This window comes from Lynx canadensis, chromosome C1, assembly GCF_007474595.2.
Source record: "Lynx canadensis isolate LIC74 chromosome C1, mLynCan4.pri.v2, whole genome shotgun sequence".
Taxonomy (NCBI): Eukaryota; Metazoa; Chordata; class Mammalia; order Carnivora; family Felidae; genus Lynx; species Lynx canadensis.
This window is the reverse complement of record NC_044310.1, coordinates 16927101-16945528: the sequence shown is the minus strand read 5'-3', so window position 1 is coordinate 16945528 and position 18428 is coordinate 16927101. Positions and strand designations below refer to the sequence as shown.

The 18428-nt window shown below is 45.6% G+C and overlaps 1 protein-coding gene across 3 annotated transcripts in view; it reads left to right on the top strand.

Annotated features, from left to right (window-relative positions):
- Window positions 1–1374: 1374 nt before the first annotated feature.
- LUZP1 (leucine zipper protein 1) overlaps window positions 1375–18428 on the top strand; it is a 105576-nt gene continuing 88522 nt past the window's right edge. The window contains exon 1 of one of the 3 annotated variants that reach the window (XM_030324865.2): window positions 1375–1426. The gene's annotated coding sequence lies outside the window, so the exon portion shown is untranslated. Of the gene's footprint in view, window positions 1427–8972; window positions 9044–18428 lie in introns of those variants that run through there. The other 2 variants (XM_030324864.2, XM_030324869.2) reach the window with 2 other exon arrangements.

Sequence of the window (18428 nt, the reverse complement as noted above, 5' to 3'; positions counted from 1 at the left end):
GGGCTCTTGACTTTGAAACAACTCTACCCATAGAAGGCAAACATATCTGGTGAACAGCTGACACTGTCCCAGTTCACAAGGAACTTAACATTTCTGAATCATCAATTCTTACCAAATGGCTAAGAATACCGTGCAATATATATTGTGGCCATGAGGAAGGAAATGGTCTTCCTTTGTTTATAGGGAACCCTGAGCAAAATGCAGTATTTGCATTTTGGACCAAACATAATTAATTGTCCAACAGGAGAATGGGCTGGAATGGAGAGAGAGAGTTCATCATGATAGAAGTATTCAAGCAGCGGCTGAACTTTACTTGGCTGAAGGTTCTAGAAGGAGACAAGCTAGATGCCTCCTACTAGTCCTTCTAATTTTGAGCTTCTGTGCTGGGCTCTATAGTAATCTCAGAATACCTATTTTGTGCCAAGCTCCAGGAGGGGTTTTCGGGGCCCAAAAACAAATGAGACAAGGTTCTGGCCCTCAGGTTACTAGGCTCTAATGTGTTGATGCAGGATATCTGGGAAGCAGGATAGCAGAATGGTCTGAGCCCCGAAAACAGGAGACTGGAGTCTACTTTTTAACTCTTGCTTTTAGCTGTGTGACACTGGAGAAGCCACTTGGCTTCTGGTTCTCAGTTTTCTCATTTGTAAAATAGGGACAATGTTATCTTCATAGATTCTGAGGGCTCAATGGCACAATTATATCTAGAACATTCGTAGCACAGTGGTATGCAGTAAACACTTTATTTTATGCCTAGCAGTACTTTAACGATGACCTTGCGTAGGTCATTCCAATGGTTAAGCCTCAGCTTTCTCATCCGTAGGACGGAGTTCATTGAACGTACACCACAGGGCTGGAGTTTTGCTGTGTTGTGGGGTCTGCGGTCTGCCATGTCGTCGTCTCTCCGGTGCTTCCTGGGGTAAGTGGGTCACATCACACCCAGTTCGTAAGGACTGAAAGATTGTGGATGGCAGTCAGCACCTTCCGGCAGAGAGGAGGAACCTGAGTTAGCAAGGACGCGATTTCCTGGCCGCGTTCCCCAGGAAGGAGGTTTGTGCTGGGTCCCATCCCCCGGCGGTCCTGCTCAGGAAACGTGCAGAGAAAGCCAGGAACCAGGCCTGCCAGGCCCCGGGCCCCTCTGCGCCTTCCCTCCTCCCCGGCCCTCGACTGCAGGAAGCCGGCTGGCGGGCACGCCCTGCCCGGTGGGTGGGAAAGGCCGCGAGCGCGCCCCGCACTGCCGGCTTCCCAGGCTCGCGGCCGCGCGGAGCTGTCACTGCGGCAAGCGCGCCGCCTCCCCCGCCGTCCGCACTCCCGGTGCAGCGAGCGCGCAGATTCCGATTCCTCGACACCGCCGCCCGGCCCGGCTCGGAGCCCACGCCGCCGGGGCTGGGTTGGGGAGGAGAGGTCGCTGAGGCCTGAGGGTTTGTAGGTGAGTGGTCCAAGGTCATGGCTAGCAAACGGCAAGACCGGCTTCGACCCGCGACCTGCTGGGACTCTGAAGTGGGTGCCTTCAGTCTGTGGTCCTGGGCCAGGCTCTTGAGGGGTTCAGGTTCTAATGGAAGCTCAGGAACAGGAGATCTGAATCCGGGGACTCCCGGAGGTCTGTGAACCTCTTGCTTTTGTGTGTAACATGCTGTGTATTGCATTTTTGCTCAGAGTTTTAAAGGTGTCAGTGACCCAAAAAGGGTTAAGACCCATAGCTTTCTAAGGCTCCCCGGTTCCTCCTCAGGGACTCCAGCTTTATGAGGACTGGAGGTTCCTCTACAGCCTATAGCATCTTGAGAATATCTCTGCAGTGTCCTGCAGCTACCCGGGAGAGACTTGGGTTTTCTACAGGATCCCAGGATTTTTCTTCTGGATCTTGAGAATATTTCCATAGAGTTTCTGGGGTCAGTCTGGGGATTTGAGGTCCCTATGGAACCCTGGTGGTGTCTCTTTGGGAGGTTCTGAGATTCTCACTGTAAAGCCCTATGGTCCTCCATGGTGTGAGTTCTAAATCTGGGCCTCAGGATGCCTGTGAACCTTTTGAAATTGTAGGCAAGATATTGTGGGTCTGTAGTATGCATGTAATTCCTGGGAGAGGTTTCATAGATGTCAAAGGAATGTCTGATCCCCAAACCTGGGAAAACCATCGCTTTAGAGCATCCAGTGTTAAACAGGGAAGAATACGATGAAGGAGATAAAAGGCAGTGTTCTCCAGGAGGCACAGCATGGACTTTGGAGTCAGGCATTTCTAGGTTAAAATCCCAGCTTGTGTGCTTAGCAGCTGTGTGATCTTGAGCTAATTTCTTAGCCTTTCTGAGCTTCAAGGCCACCTCCTCTAGGAAGCCTTCCCTCTGTCCTGGATTCAGTTAGATTCCCACCCCACATTTCCCAAACCTGATGCTCTGTGGTGCTTAATGCAATTGTTTTTAAGTAACTAATTGTGTTTAATGTTATTTTGTCTCTCTACCCCATCCCCCCTTCCCTCCAGGAAGGCAGGGCCCTTTGCTCTCTTATAGTATGTGCAGTGCCTGGCACATGTTAGGCTCTCAGACATTTGTTATGAAATAAATAAAAGAGGGAGGGAATCTGGAGGGCTACATGCCAGATGCTGCAGTGGGGGCAGAAAGGGACCAGAAAGGAGTAAGTATCATTTCTGACCTGAAGGAGGTCCCAGGCTAGTGGGGTAATGACAGAGTTCCTGCAAGTAGGATTGTCCTAAATGTGCTAATGGGGGATAAACACTAATAGGAATAAACACCAAGGGGGAGAAACACTAATGAGGAAAGCACCAAGAGATCTAAAGATGAGTGAGACTCAGTCTCTCCAGAGTTGATGGGAACACTTACTTCCCTCTGCATTATGTATTATAACTTACAAAGTACTTAACTGGTAAAATATCTGGGTAAAGCCTCATCCCACAGAGATGGGGACACCGCTGCTGAGAAGAGTTCAGTGACTTGCCCAAGGCCATCCACGAAATAATGGCTGCTCAAGGACATAAGTCATTAGCTTTGGAATTCAGCCCACATTCTTTAGGAAATGGGCTTTGATGTTGTGAAGGTCTTGATTTAGATCCCACTAGATGTGAGAATTTGGGCGAGTTACCTTACCTCCTCTGAGCCTTGTTTTCCTAATCTACAAGGTAGGAATAATGACCTCTATAACCTGTATCAGATAATTCCTGTGAAGTGCCCAGTATGATGCTTGGTCTATAGTAAAGGATCCATAAGTGTTTGTGGAATGGATGAATGAAATGCAGATATTGGTGGGTGGCCTGCAATGTGAAGGGACTGAAAATCATGCCATGTGGGGGAGAGTAAGAGAAATTGAGGGCAAGTTTATCCCTTCCCACTCTCAGTTTTTTTTTTTTTTAATTTTTTAATGTTTATTTATTTTTGAGACAGAGCACGAACGGGGGAGGGTCAGAGAGAGGGAGACACAGAATCCGAAACAGGCTCCAGGCTCCGAGCTGTCAGCACAGAGCCCGACGCGGGGCTCGAACTCACGGACCGCGAGATCATGACCTGAGCCGAAGTCGGCCGCCCAACCGACTGAGCCACCCAGGCACCCCCCCACTCTCACTGTCTATGATTCTTAAGAGACTTAGCACTGGCCTCGACCACAATGTTGTAATTTATTGTTTGCTACCAACAAAAGTGAACCAACACCAGCTTGGTTAGCTTTCTTTTTATACCTATCTTTACTGCATTTTTTCTGGTGACCAAATAATGTATGCTCCTCATAAAAAAATTGAATTGCAGAAAGATATGAGGAAAGATGAAAGTGCAAGTTTAGGCACCATAGACACAAAATGCCAGCAAATTGTTATTCTTTGTGAGGGGCACAGGACAGGCAGCAAAAAATTCTTCCTACTTTAAAGTCGTTTCTCCTGGCCCTGCTGTGGTTTCTGGAGGTTTTGTTAGGAGGCTTGCCTTTGGTTGTGGGACTGAAAGTTCATGTGCAGCTAAGGGCTGGAGAGTGGGGAGAAGGTGAGAATTGTCTGGGCAGGGGCCTTCCCTGGAATGAGATGGAACTTATGGAGTTTTGTTTTTTAATTAATTAATTAATTAATTAAATTTTTATTTTGGGGGGGGTAGAGAGAGGGGGACAGAGGATCTGAAGCTGTGCTGACAGCAGTGAGCCTATGTGGGGCTTGAATTCACAAGCTGTGAGATCTTGACTTGAGCGAAGCTGGCCGCTCAACTGACTGAGCCATCCAGGTGCCCATGTGGAACTTTCTATGGCAGTGTGCACAGTTAGTTCAGATGCCCACTGCCAATGGCCTTGTAGTTGTGTTTTCTTTTCTTTTCTTTTTTAAAGTATATTTAAACAATTTTTTATTTTAAGTAGGCTCCACACCCATTGTGGGGCTTGAACTCACAACTTGGAGATCAAGGGTCACATGCTGTACTGGTTGAGCCAGCCAGTCACCCCTGTAGCTGTGTTTTCATCCCCTTTCCTCTCTCTCAGAATATAGTAGAGTCTTTTTTGAAAGTTCCTGCTACACACACACACACACACACACCCACACACACACATAGAAAAAGCAAATCATAAAGAAAGAAAAAAGGTGAAAGCCTCCTATTTCATTCTCTGTATTCTCCATTTTTTAGGCATGTACTGAGCATATAAGTTATAACCCACTATGCCTATAATTCTGCACCTTAGTCTTATCCCTTTTCTTTTTTTAAAGTTTGTTTATTGAAGCAATCTCTACCCCCGATGTGGGGCTTGAACTCAAGAGTTGTGTGCTCCTCCAGCTGAACCACCCAGGGACCTCTACTCTTACCCTTTTCATTTAATAGCCCCTCAACCCCTTTTTTTGCCTATATGTGAAAATCTCTCATCTGGTATTTTCTCCCTAGATATCTTTGTCACAAGCATGTTTGCTGCAGACATTTTTTGCTGCCGAGCTAATTGGCCATAAGGCAGTTTTTGCCATAAAAGATAAAATCATGAAAAATGAAAGAGGGACCTTCCTTAAAAAGGATAGAGTGAAACATGAAAAATGAAAAACAGGGCTCCTGGGTGCTCAGTCGGTTGAGCGTCTGACTTCAGCTCAGGTTATGATCTCAGGGTTCGTGAGCTTGAGTCCTGCATCGGGCTCTATGCTGACCGCTCAGAGCCTGGAGCCTGCTTTGGATTCTGCGTCCCTCTCTCTCGCTCTGCCCCTCCCCTGCTCATGCTCTATCTCTCTCTTTCTCTTTCTCTCTCTCTCTCTCTCAAGAATAAACATTTAAAAAATTTTTAAAAATGAAAAATGAAAAACAAAATTAAAAAGCTTTTATTGCGAAATACAAAATATTTGAATACATTTAAAATGTATGTGTACTCATGGCAATACTGTAATACTGCACAAAAACTGCTTTTATTTTGTGGATTGTACCTAAGCACTTGTGTTCAAAGTTTTTCATTTGTAGTGTCATACTTTTTGTTTGTTTGTTTGTTTGTTTGTTTGTTAATTCTTCTCCTTATTTGGCATCAGACTTTTTAAAAAAAGATTTTATTTTATTTATTTATTATTTTTTTAAGTGTTTATTTTTGAGAGAGAGAGAGAGAGAGAGAGAGAGAGAAAATATGAGTGGGGGAGGGGCAGAGAGAGAGGGAGACACAGAATCCGAAGCAGGCTCCAGGCTCTGAGCTATCAGCACAGGGCCCAATGCGGGGCTCGAAACCACAGACTGTGAGATCATGACCTGAGCCGAAGTTGGACGCTTAACCGACTGAGCCACCTAGGTGCCCCAAGATTTATTTTTAAGTAGTCACTACATGCAATGTGGGGCTCAGACTCACATTGCCAAGATCAAGAGTCACATGCTCTATCTACTGAGCCAGCCAGGTGCCCTACCTGAGCGACTTTTTCTTTTTTCACTAAAATATCTTCCTTTATTAAGAGAGGTGTCAGTCTCTAAATAATAGGATGCATATTTGTAACTGAGCTTTCTATTGCGTTGTGAAAGTCTTCTGTGCTGTTGTCTGGTTTTGGAATATTGTCACATGTCCATTGATTAATGCTCCAAAGTTCTCTGGGAAATATGGGTTCAAAACTGTGTGCCACAGGGGCGTCTGGGTGGCTCAGTCGGTTAAGCGTCTGACTTCAGCTCAGGTCACTATCTCGCGGTCTGTGAGTTCGAGCCCCGTGTTGGGCTCTGGGCTGATGGCTCAGAGCCTGGAGCCTGTTTCCCATTCTGTGTCTCCCTCTCTCTCTGCCCCTCCCCCGTTCATGCTCTGTCTCTCTCTGTCTCAAAAATAAATAAACATTAAAAAAAAATTAAAAAAAAAACTGTGTGCCACAGCAGAGACCGTTATGATGGCTAGGATTTGTATAATATAAAAATAGAGGAGTACCGAGTCAGTGGAGAAATGAAACCAGACTGTCTACCAGTTTGATGAAACCAAACTATCAAATCAAACTGTCAACCAATTTATTTTGCTCTTTTATGGTAAAATTGTCTTAAGTCCAATGGGTTATATGGTGAAAATGTTTGCAGTGAAAATGTTTGCAGCGAAATTGCTTGCAGCATAGATACTTAGTCAAAAGTACCTAGAACCAAAAATCTACCCCATTCCTTTTACAGACTGAGATTCTTGAGGTCAGGACTATCCATTAGCCCTACTTCTGACCCAGAGGGCAACACAGGATAGGCCTTTCTGGGAGGACATGTTGAAATATTAACAGTAGCCACCATATAGTGGCATGCATGAGGTGCTACCACCTAAGAACTAAGCTCTTGAACATGTTACTGCATTTAATTCTCACAGCCACTGTATGAGATAGGTACTATTATTATTTCCATTTTTCAGATGAGAGGCTGAGGGACTTGAAAGTCCAAGGTCACACAACTGGTAAGTGGTGGAGCTAAGATTTGAATCCTGATCTTTTCCGTGCCAAAACTTTTGCTGTGAATGAACTAATAAGTGATTGATAGACTCATGGGTCTTGGGGAGAAAGTTCTGTCTTCAGAACCTCCCCTGTATGTCCTGGGTTCTCTCTGCCAATGGTTTGCAATGCTTGGAATCAGCATCCCCACATAGGAGGGACTGAGTAAAAGCCCTTTCTTTGCCTGCAGCAATCCTGTGGCCATGCTTACTTTTCGTGGAAGTGGCATTTTTGAATCTCCTCTTCTAAAAATAAGCTGCAATTTGTTAGGGGCCCTTGAGAACCAGCCCAGCATTTCAGGACAGCCATTTTTGCCTGTCTGCAGCTCAGGAAATTAATCAGAATCCCAAAGCCCTTTCCCTTTTCCCACAGGCCAGCACTCTGGAAACGCCCAGTGCCTTGCTGCAGCTCTTGTCCAGGACTGCAGAGATGCCAAGGGCAGTTGAACACAGATCTATCTTTTTGTAAGGGAACCGAGAGCAGAAAGGCATAAGGGAGAAACGGGTCAGCTCTGCCGCAAATAACTTGCAGAGAGAACTCAACTTGAAGCTGTCCCCTACTTGGAGGGGTGCTGACTGATCCTTGGGGGCATCAGATGTGACTCCACAGATTCCCCCTGGGGTCTAGAAACTGGAGTGTGGGCTCTTGTTCCAATGGCAATGCTCTGTAGGGCCACTTTTAGTGAGCCTCTTCCTCTCTCGGGACCTCAGATGTCTAACCACTATGAAGTGATTATCACTAGGGGTGCTCTGTGGTGTTTGGAGCTGGAAATAATTTTGATAATAATGAAAATAAGAATGACAACTACATCCTTTCTGGAACGTTGTGCCTGGTGCTTTCCACACAGTGTTTTATGTAATTTCAGAACAAACAAGGACTATATTAATATCCCCATTTTACACAGGAGAAGAATGAGGCTCAAAGAGAGCCCGAACGTGGGTATATAATCCCAGGGTTTTCTGGCCCCAACAAACATGTGTGGTTGCTGACCTAAAGGAAGTGAGGGAGTGCTAAGGAACACACAGGAGGTCAATTGGATACAAATTAAAATGTGTTCATGCCCACATGAGAGTTAAACATAATACACAGGTATTCGGGTATTCAGGCAGGGAGAGTTGGCTTCTGGATGGGGGAAGCTAGGAGGAGCTCTAAGTGGAGATGAGACAGCAAGGGAAGAGCATGAGCAATGGGACAGATGTGGGAAAGCAGTGGGTGTGCGAGTGGAAGTTTGGATAAACTTTACAGTGTGTGTATGTCTGTGTGTGTGTATAAGGTAGGAAGAGACCAGACCAGGCCAGGGCTTTGGCCTTTATTCCGTAGGCAATAAGGAGCTTACACAAGAGATGTCTCAAGAGACCAGCTATGCTGCTGCAGTCAGAGAGGAAGCAGCCTTCAGTGCATCTGTGTCCTGGCTTGTGAATTCAGCCCTGTGCCAGCACGTGGGAGGGCATCTGTGGGGGGGAGTGTGCCTGTGTCTGTGTCCTGTACCACGTTGGCTGTGGGTTTTGGGCTCCCTTCAAAGGTCCCCCTCCCTATTTCTCTGGGCCCCCAGGTACCTTGCACATAGTAGCTCCACAGGAAATGTGTCACAGAATTATTGGAGGGACTTTTGAGATCATCTGGTCATCACTCCTTCCCATCTTAAGGTAAAAGTGAGGAACACAGATGGACAAAGACTTGTCTAGGGTCACACAATGAATTAATAGCAGAGCTGGGGACTGGAACCCATGTCTCCAAGCTGAGTGCCTTTTCCACATTTGCTGAGTAATAGAAATAGTATTTGTTGAGTGATTACTCCATACCAGGCCCTGGGTTAACCACCTTTACATAGATTATCTCATTTAATCCTCACAACTCCCTGGGGAGTGCCTCTCTTGAAAGCAGGACGCCTTGTCTTCCATTTCGATTTCCCATCGCATCTAGCACAGGCCCTGGGCACCTAGCTAGGCACGCAATGAAAACTTGGCAAAGTCCAAGTCCTGGGAAGGGGGAAAAGAACGAAGGGGGCGGGACTAGCCGGAAGCCCCGCCCACCACCTCAGGCCCCCGCCCACAAGGTGCTGACGCCACCACATGGCCCCGCCCCTCATTGTCAGTCCCGGGGAGCCGGAGGAGGCGCCGGACGCCGGGAGCTGAGCGCCGGACCCCTCGGCGGGCGGGAGCGCGGGCCGGAGTCCCTGAGGTGAAGGGTGTGTGGGGAGGCGGCGGGCGCGCGGCGCGGGAGGCTGAGGCGGGCGGGTGGGGGCGGCGGAGGGCGGCCGGAGGGGGCGGCCTGCCCCGGCGAGGGGTCGGGGCACCCAGGGGCGACTGGGCAGAATCGGCGGGCGCACCCCGGGGAGGGCTATGGGGGTGTGGAGTTGAGGTGGGGGGCAGTTTGAGCGGAATTTTGGAGAAAGGACTCGGAAGGGGGTCATCTTTTGGGGCGAGACCTTGAGAATTTTTTTGGAGTTGGAAATTTTCCTTTTGGAGGGGGAGGGAAGGTTCTGAGAGACTTCTGGTGGGAGCGAGAATCTGAGGAGAAATGTTTGGGGCAGAGAGCCGAGGGGACATTTTCGGGCGGCGGAGGAGAGTTTCGGGCCGAGTTTGGGCTTTTGGGGGGGGAGGGCGCGCGGGACGCGGTGGGGGCGGGGAGCGGCGGGCCGGGCGGGGGGTCGGGACCGCCGGGGAGGGGGCTGCGCGGGGCCCGCGGGCACCCGGGGAGGAAGGAAGTGATCTTACAGGAAGAGCCCGGGAGCTCCCGAGGAGGAGGAGAACGAAGAGGAGGAGGAGGAGGAGGAGGAGGGCGGTTTGGGAGCGCTCGGGCCGGGCTGCGGGACCGGGCTGCGGGGGGCGCGGGCGGGCTGGGGAGGGGTCCCGCCGCCGCCGCCGCCGCAGCTGTCGGCCCGCCGCGCCGGCCCCGCGTCCCGGTCGATGCTGGCCTCGCAGCCAGACCGCTGGGCCGGGAAGGAATTCAAGGCATTCGCTTTGTTTAAGTTGCCAGTAGACAGTCCTTAGGACTAATTAATGGTGGAATCTGCAGGGGGACGCGGGCGAGCCGGGCCGGGGCCGCCCCCCGCCCGCCGCCGCGGTGAACTTTCCGCAGCGCGCGCGGCCCGCCTCCCTGCGCACCCCCGCCCCTGCCCGGGCCGGGAAGGAGCCATGGCTTCCCGAAGCGCAGGAATGAAGTGCGGTTTCTGGGGCCCGTGGCCTCTGGCTGCGGAGGCTGCCTGCGGGGAACCCGGCGTCCCGGAGCGGCCGGGCTGGGGATTCGGAGCCCGTGTTGAAGCTCTCAGAGGTGCCTGCGGTTTCTCTTAATAACCTTGGAGGAGGCTCTGTGAGCCGAGAAAGACCATCTTGCTTTGGAGCATCTGTTTCTTCGCGTCAGCCCCTTTCCTAACACTGCAGAGCTTGTTGTGGCTTGTTTCGGAAATGCCGAGACCAGTGCTCACACTTGAGGGTGGGAGAAGGGAAGAGAATAGGCAACCCCCCCCCCCCCCCCCCCCCCCCCCCCAAAAAAAACAACAACACACAAACTCAAAAAACCCTGCAGTGCAATCTTCGGAAAACCGGAGACTGCTTGCAGATTCGCCGTCACACCTTCACTGACTTGAATGACCTTGGGGAAAGAATTGCGCTTCTGAGCTCCTGGTGCCTTATCTGTTGGTTGAGGAGAAAACACTCTCTGGACCTCCCTGCCTTTTGGGGATATTTTGAGAGGTGGGGTTTGTTCAGGGCATTTTACCGACTGCTGCAGTTCCGGCCCAAGGCGCTGGGCTGGTGTCCGAGTTGGGGGAATTCAGATCGCCTAGTAATTTTATTAGCTCAGATTAGGGAGGGAGACGTTTGGGTGTTTAGGAGGATATTTCTCTTCGGAGTATGTTCCAGATTATTTTCTGTCACTTTGTGTGCAGCTTCGGTGGCATTCGTGTGGCTAGATTAAATAACTCCCATAGAAAATGCTTTTGTCAGAAATAATTATTTTGCTCAGGATTCCCCTTGGGGCAGATTAAGGTTTTGCTTGATTTACTCAGAAGAATTTTCCAAGTTTCTAAAATTAAATCACTTTTCTAAACATAGTAACTAAGGTTTGAAAAACTGGAAGTAGTGGGACGGGGAAGGAGTTGATTAGAGTATGAACAAGGCAGCAAATGCGGGTTCTCTGTTCTGTGATTACTAACGGGGATTGTGGATTACCTTGATTCACAGGTATTTTCTTACTCTTAAGTAACTTAAGAGCAAGAAAGGGAACTAATGATATTGTTGAGTTGCTTACTCTGTGCCCAGGAATTGTGCCAGGTGGCATATCTCTCATATAGTCTTCGCAACAATGCTGCGAGGTGCTAGTTGGCGTCCCTGGTTCACAGATGGGCAAACTGAGGGTCAGAAGGTAAAGTGACTTTCGTAAGTTTACAAATACAGCTGGTAAGAAGCAGAGCTGGAATGCAAACCCAAGTCTGTTTCTGAGTTCCACGGTTCTCTCCGTCATGCATAGTGCATTAGTTTCTAGGCCTTTGACTGAGCCACTGGGTCACCTTGGACTGTAGACTCAAGTCCGTTAAGTCTGTTCCCCAATAGTGTTCCCTTCTTTTCTTCCAGCAATGTTGTCAGTATGCTTTTGAGATGTTTTTGTTTTTTGGTAGAAAGACAAACATATAAGGCTGTGCTAGTTGTGTGTTCTCCATATAGTAGGTACTTAATCTTTTTTTTTTTTTTTTTGAACGAAGGAAGCATTTGTATTGAAATACAGAGTGCCAGTGTGATCCTAGATATGGTTTATGTAATGGAAGATGATGGGTAGCTAATGGTCCTTCCACTGTAGAGGCGTGACTGTTAGGGTAACATTCATGGTCTGAAACTGAACCATTTTTCTTTCATGTAACATGACTTTTTGGGACAGTGTCAGCTTGTGAGTAAAGCATATTACTTAACAGGTAGGACCCAGATAGTCAAGCTGAAAGATATGGTCTAAACTTTGATGCACATAATAGATGCTCAGTAAATATTTGCTGAAGATGTGCATGCATTCATTTTTTTAAAAATTTTTTTTTTTTCAACGTTTATTTATTTTTGGGACAGAGAGAGACAGAACATGAACGGGGGAGGAGCAGAGAGAGAGGGAGACACAGAATCGGAAACAGGCTCCAGGCTCTGAGCCATCAGCCCAGAGCCCGACGCGGGGCTCGAACTCACGGACCGCGAGATCGTGACCTGGCTGAAGTCGGACGCTTAACCGACTGCGCCACCCAGGCGCCCCATGCATTCATTTTTTAAGAATCAGCTTTATTGGGGCGCCTGGGTGGTTTAGTTGGTTGAGCGTCTGACTCTTGATTTAGGCTCAGGTCATGATCCCAGGTTTGTGGGATCGAGCCCCACTCCAGGCTCTGCTCTGAGTCTGGATCCTGCTTAAGATTCTCTTTCTCCTTTGTCCCTCTCCCCTGCTCGTGCTCTCATTCTCTAAAATAAAAAAGAAAAATCAGCTTTGTCAAGGTCTAACTTACATACAGTGAAATTCATCAGTTTTAAGTGTACAGTTTGATGAGCTTTGACAAATGTATCCAATTGTGTAATCACTGTGACTGCCATCATTGTTTAAACTGCATGTTGTTTTTAAGATATTGGTTAGCAGAGTGATCCTTGGGAATGCTGTGAAGTTTCTGTGTTCTGAATCAAACTGATGAGATCAGAGTGAGTACTAGAGAGTCAGTGTGCCAACTTTGTAGGAAACAGGGACATCATAGTTATTTATTGGTGAGGTGTATGAGAAGAGAAAGACTGGTAGAGATAGGAACCCTGGTTATATCAGGGGAAAGAAATTCATGAGGAATCAGGTTTCATTTTAGGACAATGGGATATATGTTGTGGGGGGAAAATTACCCAAAGATTGATTAAGGAGTAGAACTTTTATTTTTGTTTCTTTTTGAAATGCTACCACCTGAAATATAAAACTTAACATCTTTGGCTCTACTTAAGAAGTGCTTTACACATTATAGTTCAAGTAATTCTTAAGGGTGGGGATGCTATAAAATAATTGAAGGCCTTGCCCTTCCACCTATGACAGAATATCCTTAGTGTTTATGTCTAACTTCTTTTAGCTACTATTCCACAAGAGGAATACATCAGGTAGAAATTGTGTCTTTTTGGGAAGACCTAACATTATTTTTTCCTTCTCATAATTTCTCAGGTCACTGGACCACTCCCAGTCCAGGGGTTTCTCCTTATCCATTCTGTTTCTACACGTTGACCGTTCTATAATCCTTCTTTTCCACTTGTCAGTCTTGAGAATGGAAACTCAGCAACCATGGGCTCTCAGTATATCATTAGGAAATAATAATTAAAATACCAGTTTACAGCTCAATATTTTGGGTGGTGATAGGGAGAAAGTAATAACTCTGTTGGTAGTTATTATCCTCTTCTTACGTGAGGAAGCTGAGCTCAGAGCAGTTACTGCCAGAGATAGTAAGGGGTGGAGGCCATTCATTTGAGCTCATATGTGAATGGTTGCTCAAGTTTGGGATCATTTTCATTATACTCTTTGTGTATTAGGGTTGAGGGGTCAAGGGAAGAGCTTGGAAATAACCATATTAAAATATAAGCCAAAAGATAACAAAACAAGCATTGTTAATCTTTTAGGCATTGCTGTCTTTAGCTATTCCTTTCTTAATTTCTAGAGATTCTTCCTTTCATTCTAAGGCATTTATAGCTCATTTTTTAAAAAAATATTTATTTATTTTTGAGACAGAGAGAGACAGAGCATGAATGGGGGAGGGTCAGAGAGAGAGGGAGACACAGAATCTGAAACAGGCTCCAGGCTCCGAGCTGTCAGCACAGAGCCCGACGCGGGGCTCGAACTCGTGGACCGCAAGATCATGACCTGAGCCAAAGTCAGACGCTCAACTGACTGAGCCACCCAGGTGCCCCAGCTCATTTTTTTTTTTAATGTTTATTTATTTTTGACAGAGAGAGAGACAGAGCATGAGTGGGGGAGGGTCAGAAAGAGGGAGACAGAATCCGAAGCAGGCTCCAGGCTCCGAGCTGTCAGCACAGAGCCCGACACGGGGCTCAAACCCACAGATTGCAAGATCGTGACCTGAGCTGAAGTCAGTCGCTCAACCGACTGAGCCACCCAGGCGCCCCTATTTATAGCTCATTTTTTATTGCTTAAGTCCCTTCCCAAGTCCTGTGTTTATTCTTTATGAACATGGTACTTTGTATTCTCTGGCTATTTGACTTACCCCTTTCCCTATTTTATATGAATCTAAGAGTTTCCATCAGGTTAATCTGTCAATCATAACATATTTGGGTGTGCTCCTCTATTCCCATTTTATCTGAACAGAGTAATATTTTTAAAACATTATTAAAAACTTGCATTAAAAATTTTAAAAATCATATCTTGTTATTTAAGTTATATATAAGATATATAACATATGTTTAGAAAAATACACATGTACAATTTGATCATTTTTTTTTTTTTTTCCCACAAACTGAATATATCTATGTAACTGGCACCTAGGTCAAGAACTGGTACCCAGAAGTCCCTGCTGAGTTCCTTTCCAGTTCCTGCCTCCCTTTCACCTCCCTGGGTGACTTCTAACAGTGTATATTAGTTTTGCCTGTTTTGTACTTTTGTAAACTGGAATCATACAGTGCATACTGTTTTGAGTCTGGTTCCTTTTATTCAACAATATGTTTGTGAGTAGCAAAAACTTTTAAAAGTTTTTTAGGGCTTGGAATAAAAATCAGATTCAAACTCTTTATCTTGGCATATGATGTCTTGTATAATCTGGCCCCTGCCTACTATTCCAGCTTCACCTTCTGCCAGTCTTCAATCATATCAGCTTCTTATTTATCCTTGATAAGCTCTTTGCTACCACAGGGCCTTTGTACATATGGCTCTCTCTTCCTTGAACTCTCTTTTCCCTGTTCTTTGCCTGGCTGCCTTCCTCAAGCCTCAGCAGATGTATCAGAAATACTTTCCCTCATCATCTTATTTTGCTAGTCCTTTTCCGTTATTCCCTGTTACTAGCATCTGTTGCCTCCCTTCACAGCACCTATCATAATTTATAATGATATATATCTGCTTGCATAATTATTATTCGCCTTCCTCACGAGACTTCACAAGAGCAGGGAACTCATCTGTTTTGTTCATTAGTGTATACCTAGTACCTGAAACAGTGACTGACATGTAGTAGGTATTTAATAAATATTTAATGATCACATTCCCATTCAGCACCTTTGTTCCCATTATCATTTGTCCTTTTCTGTTCTTGTGCTGTTTAACTATTTAAACTTTTCCATCCTTCAAGGCTCAGCTCAATTCCCCTCTATGAAGTCTATGCTGACTTCATAAATTTACTTTGCAAAAGTAAATCTTCTCAACATTTTGACATTTGTTGCTGATAACCCTCGTGTTCTTGGGAAGTTACACTGGCATGTATCTTATCTACCCTGGTGGGTCAAAAGCTTCCCCCCCCCCTAAAAAAAATCTTGCCGCTTGTAGTGCCAATACCTTTTATGTTCTTAGTTCTTTTTTTTTTTTTTTTTAATTTTTTTTAACGTTTATTTATTTTTGAGACAGAGAGAGACACAGCATGAACGGGGGAGGGGCAGGGAGAGAGGGAGACACAGAGTCGGAAGCAGGCACCAGGCTCTGAGCCATCACCCCAGAGCCCGACGCGGGGCTCGAACTCGCGGACCGCGAGATCGCGACCTGAGCTGAAGTCGGACGCTTAACCGACTGAGCCACCCAGGTGCCCCTCTTAGTTCTTAATTTCACTAGTCTGTATCTTTACCTAATTGGATCAGAGCTTCTTCATCAGAAGCTAAGCTGTTTTAGCCAGTACTCCCCTCAGTTCCTTTCACTGAGCTTTGCACATAGTAGGCCCTCAGTAGACTTTTTGATGATTGATCATAATGATGCTTATGTACAGGTAGCAATTTTAATTTTTCAGGCTTATTTACATGGACTCGTTTTATTAGAATTTAGCTTAGTGTTTTCTCTAATCCAGAGGTTGGGAGTGCCCCAACTGCTTCAGGAGTTATAACAATTATTAGGGTGTGAAAGTACAGGAGTCCAGTCCTGTTGCCACAAAGCACATACTCCTTTGGAATCTGTGACTAGCAAAGAAGTAACTATGCACCGTTCCTTCTTGGAAAGATGCTTAATCAGTGCTTGTGTAATGCTCTCAGATTGGAGTTATTAACTGAAATGAGATATGAGGTAGTACCTCACTTGAACTATTTTGTTGAATAACATTTTATTTTGATGTCAACAATGAAAATTCCAATCCAATTAACTCTGTTTAAAACTACCTTCTCTGACTTGGGCCACTAAGCTGTCTCAGTAGTCCTTCCTTTTTTATTAAAGGCAGAAGAATATATATACTAATATTGTATATACTTACTTTAAACGAATTTAAATGCAAATTTAAATTAGTAGTAACTGGGATGATTTAACTTAATATACATGTGGTACAATTGGGTGATAAATGTAAATTAAAAAAATTTTTTTTAATGTTTATTTACTTTTTTGAGAGAGAGAGACAGTGTGAGTGGAGGAGGGTCAGAGAGAGAAGGAGATGCAGAATCTGAAGCAGGCTCCAGGCTCTGAGCTGTCAGCATAGAGCCTGATGTGGGGCTCGAACCCACGGACTGTGAGATCATGACCTGAGCCGAAGTCAAATGCTGACCAACTGAGCCACCCAGGCGCCCCAAATGTAAAATATTTTAAAGAGGTGCCTAATATGTATCTTAATGATTATTTTGACTTTTTTTTTTTTAAAGTTTATTTATTCACTTAGAGAGCTAGAGCCTGCGCTCTTGCAAATAAGGAAGGGAGAGAATCCCAAGCAGGCTCTGTACTGCCAGCATGGAGCCCAACAAGGGGCTCCAACCCACGAACTGTGAGATCATGACCTGAGCCAAAACCAAGAGTCTGACGCTTAACTGACTGAACCACCCAGGTGCCCCTTGACTTTTTTTTTTTTTTAAGTAAACTCTGCACCCAGCATGGGGCTTGAACTCATGATCCAGGGATCAAGAGTTGCATGCTCTACAGACTGAACCAGCCAGGTGCCCCATTTTGACTTTTCTGGTGGAATTATATCAGAAGATTGTGGGGTAATTTAGTAGTTGTTTTTATGGAAACATTGGAGCAGAGGTACTTAAATTTCTGAGAGATGTTGGAGTAATTTTGTTCAGAGTCTTCTTACTGTTTTGTCTCTAACTTACTTTATAAATGTTTTATAAAACCAGTCTATTTGCTTTTTACCCTTTTTACTCCAACTAGGTCAAAATAAGAAGTATAATTAAAATGCATTTACATTTATCCATACTTTAGAGCACCACTGGACTTCATTAACTAAAAGTTTTCTTTTGAAATGTGAGGAGACAAGTGATAAACTATGGGAATTCATTATAAGAAGTGACTTTCAGAGTGGATTACAAAGGTAGTGTGTACACAACCCAATCTCTTAGAAATTCACAGCAGAATTGGTTGTAACATTGGCTTCTAGGCATCACGAGATCTTAGAGTATGTTTCTGAATCCTTCACTTTTAGTCAAGTAAACTTTTATTAAGTGTGGTTTGTTGTATTCTGATTCTTTGACAGTTGGTTATCTATTTGTGTCTTAGTTTCATTCCTTGACCATTTTGATTAGATAGTGCTTTACCTTTTGAGATTATTTAAAACTACATGGTTCCAGTTCCACAGCCTCAGAAAGCCTCATTTTTCCCATCTTTATAATGGGGAGAGTGGTTGTGAGGATTAAGTAATTTAATGTACAGAAGCATTTAGGTCATAATGCCTGGTACACAGTAACTATTAGTCGTTTCAGTTTTACATTTTTGTTTACCCAAAGAAAAGAAGAAAAATTTCCTCTTTTCATTATTTTTAAAATTAATGTGATTTAGTCTAAAGTCAGATAACCTCTCTATATACTGGGCAGACAAGAAAACACTCAAGAATTTTTGGGGCGCCTGGATGGCTCAGTCTGTTAAGCATCTGACCTTGGCTCAGGTCATGATCTTGCTGTTTGTGAGTTCGAGCCCCGCGTTAGGCTCTGTGCTGACAGCTCAGAGCCTGGAGCCTGCTTCAGATTCTGTGTCTCCCTCTCTCTCTGCCCCTCTCCTGCTCATGCTCTGTCTCTGTCTCTTAAAAGTAAATAAACGTTAAAAAAAAAAACTCAAGAATTTTTAAAAGCTTAATTTTAACTTTACTAATTTTTTTTTTTTTAATTTTTTTTTTTCAACGTTTATTTATTTTTGGGACAGAGAGAGACAGAGCATGAACGGGCGAGGGGCAGAGAGAGAGGGAGACACAGAATCGGAAACAGGCTCCAGGCTCTGAGCCATCAGCCCAGAGCCCGACGCGGGGCTCGAACTCACGGACCGCGAGATCGTGACCTGGCTGAAGTCGGACGCTTAACCGACTGCGCCACCCAGGCGCCCCATTTACTAATTTTTTTAATGTTTATTTATTTACTTTGAGAAAGGGAGGGAGAGAATCCTAAGTAGGCTCCACACTGACACGAGGCTCCATATCACAACCTGTGCCAATATCAGGAGTGGGACACTTAACCTACTGAGCCAC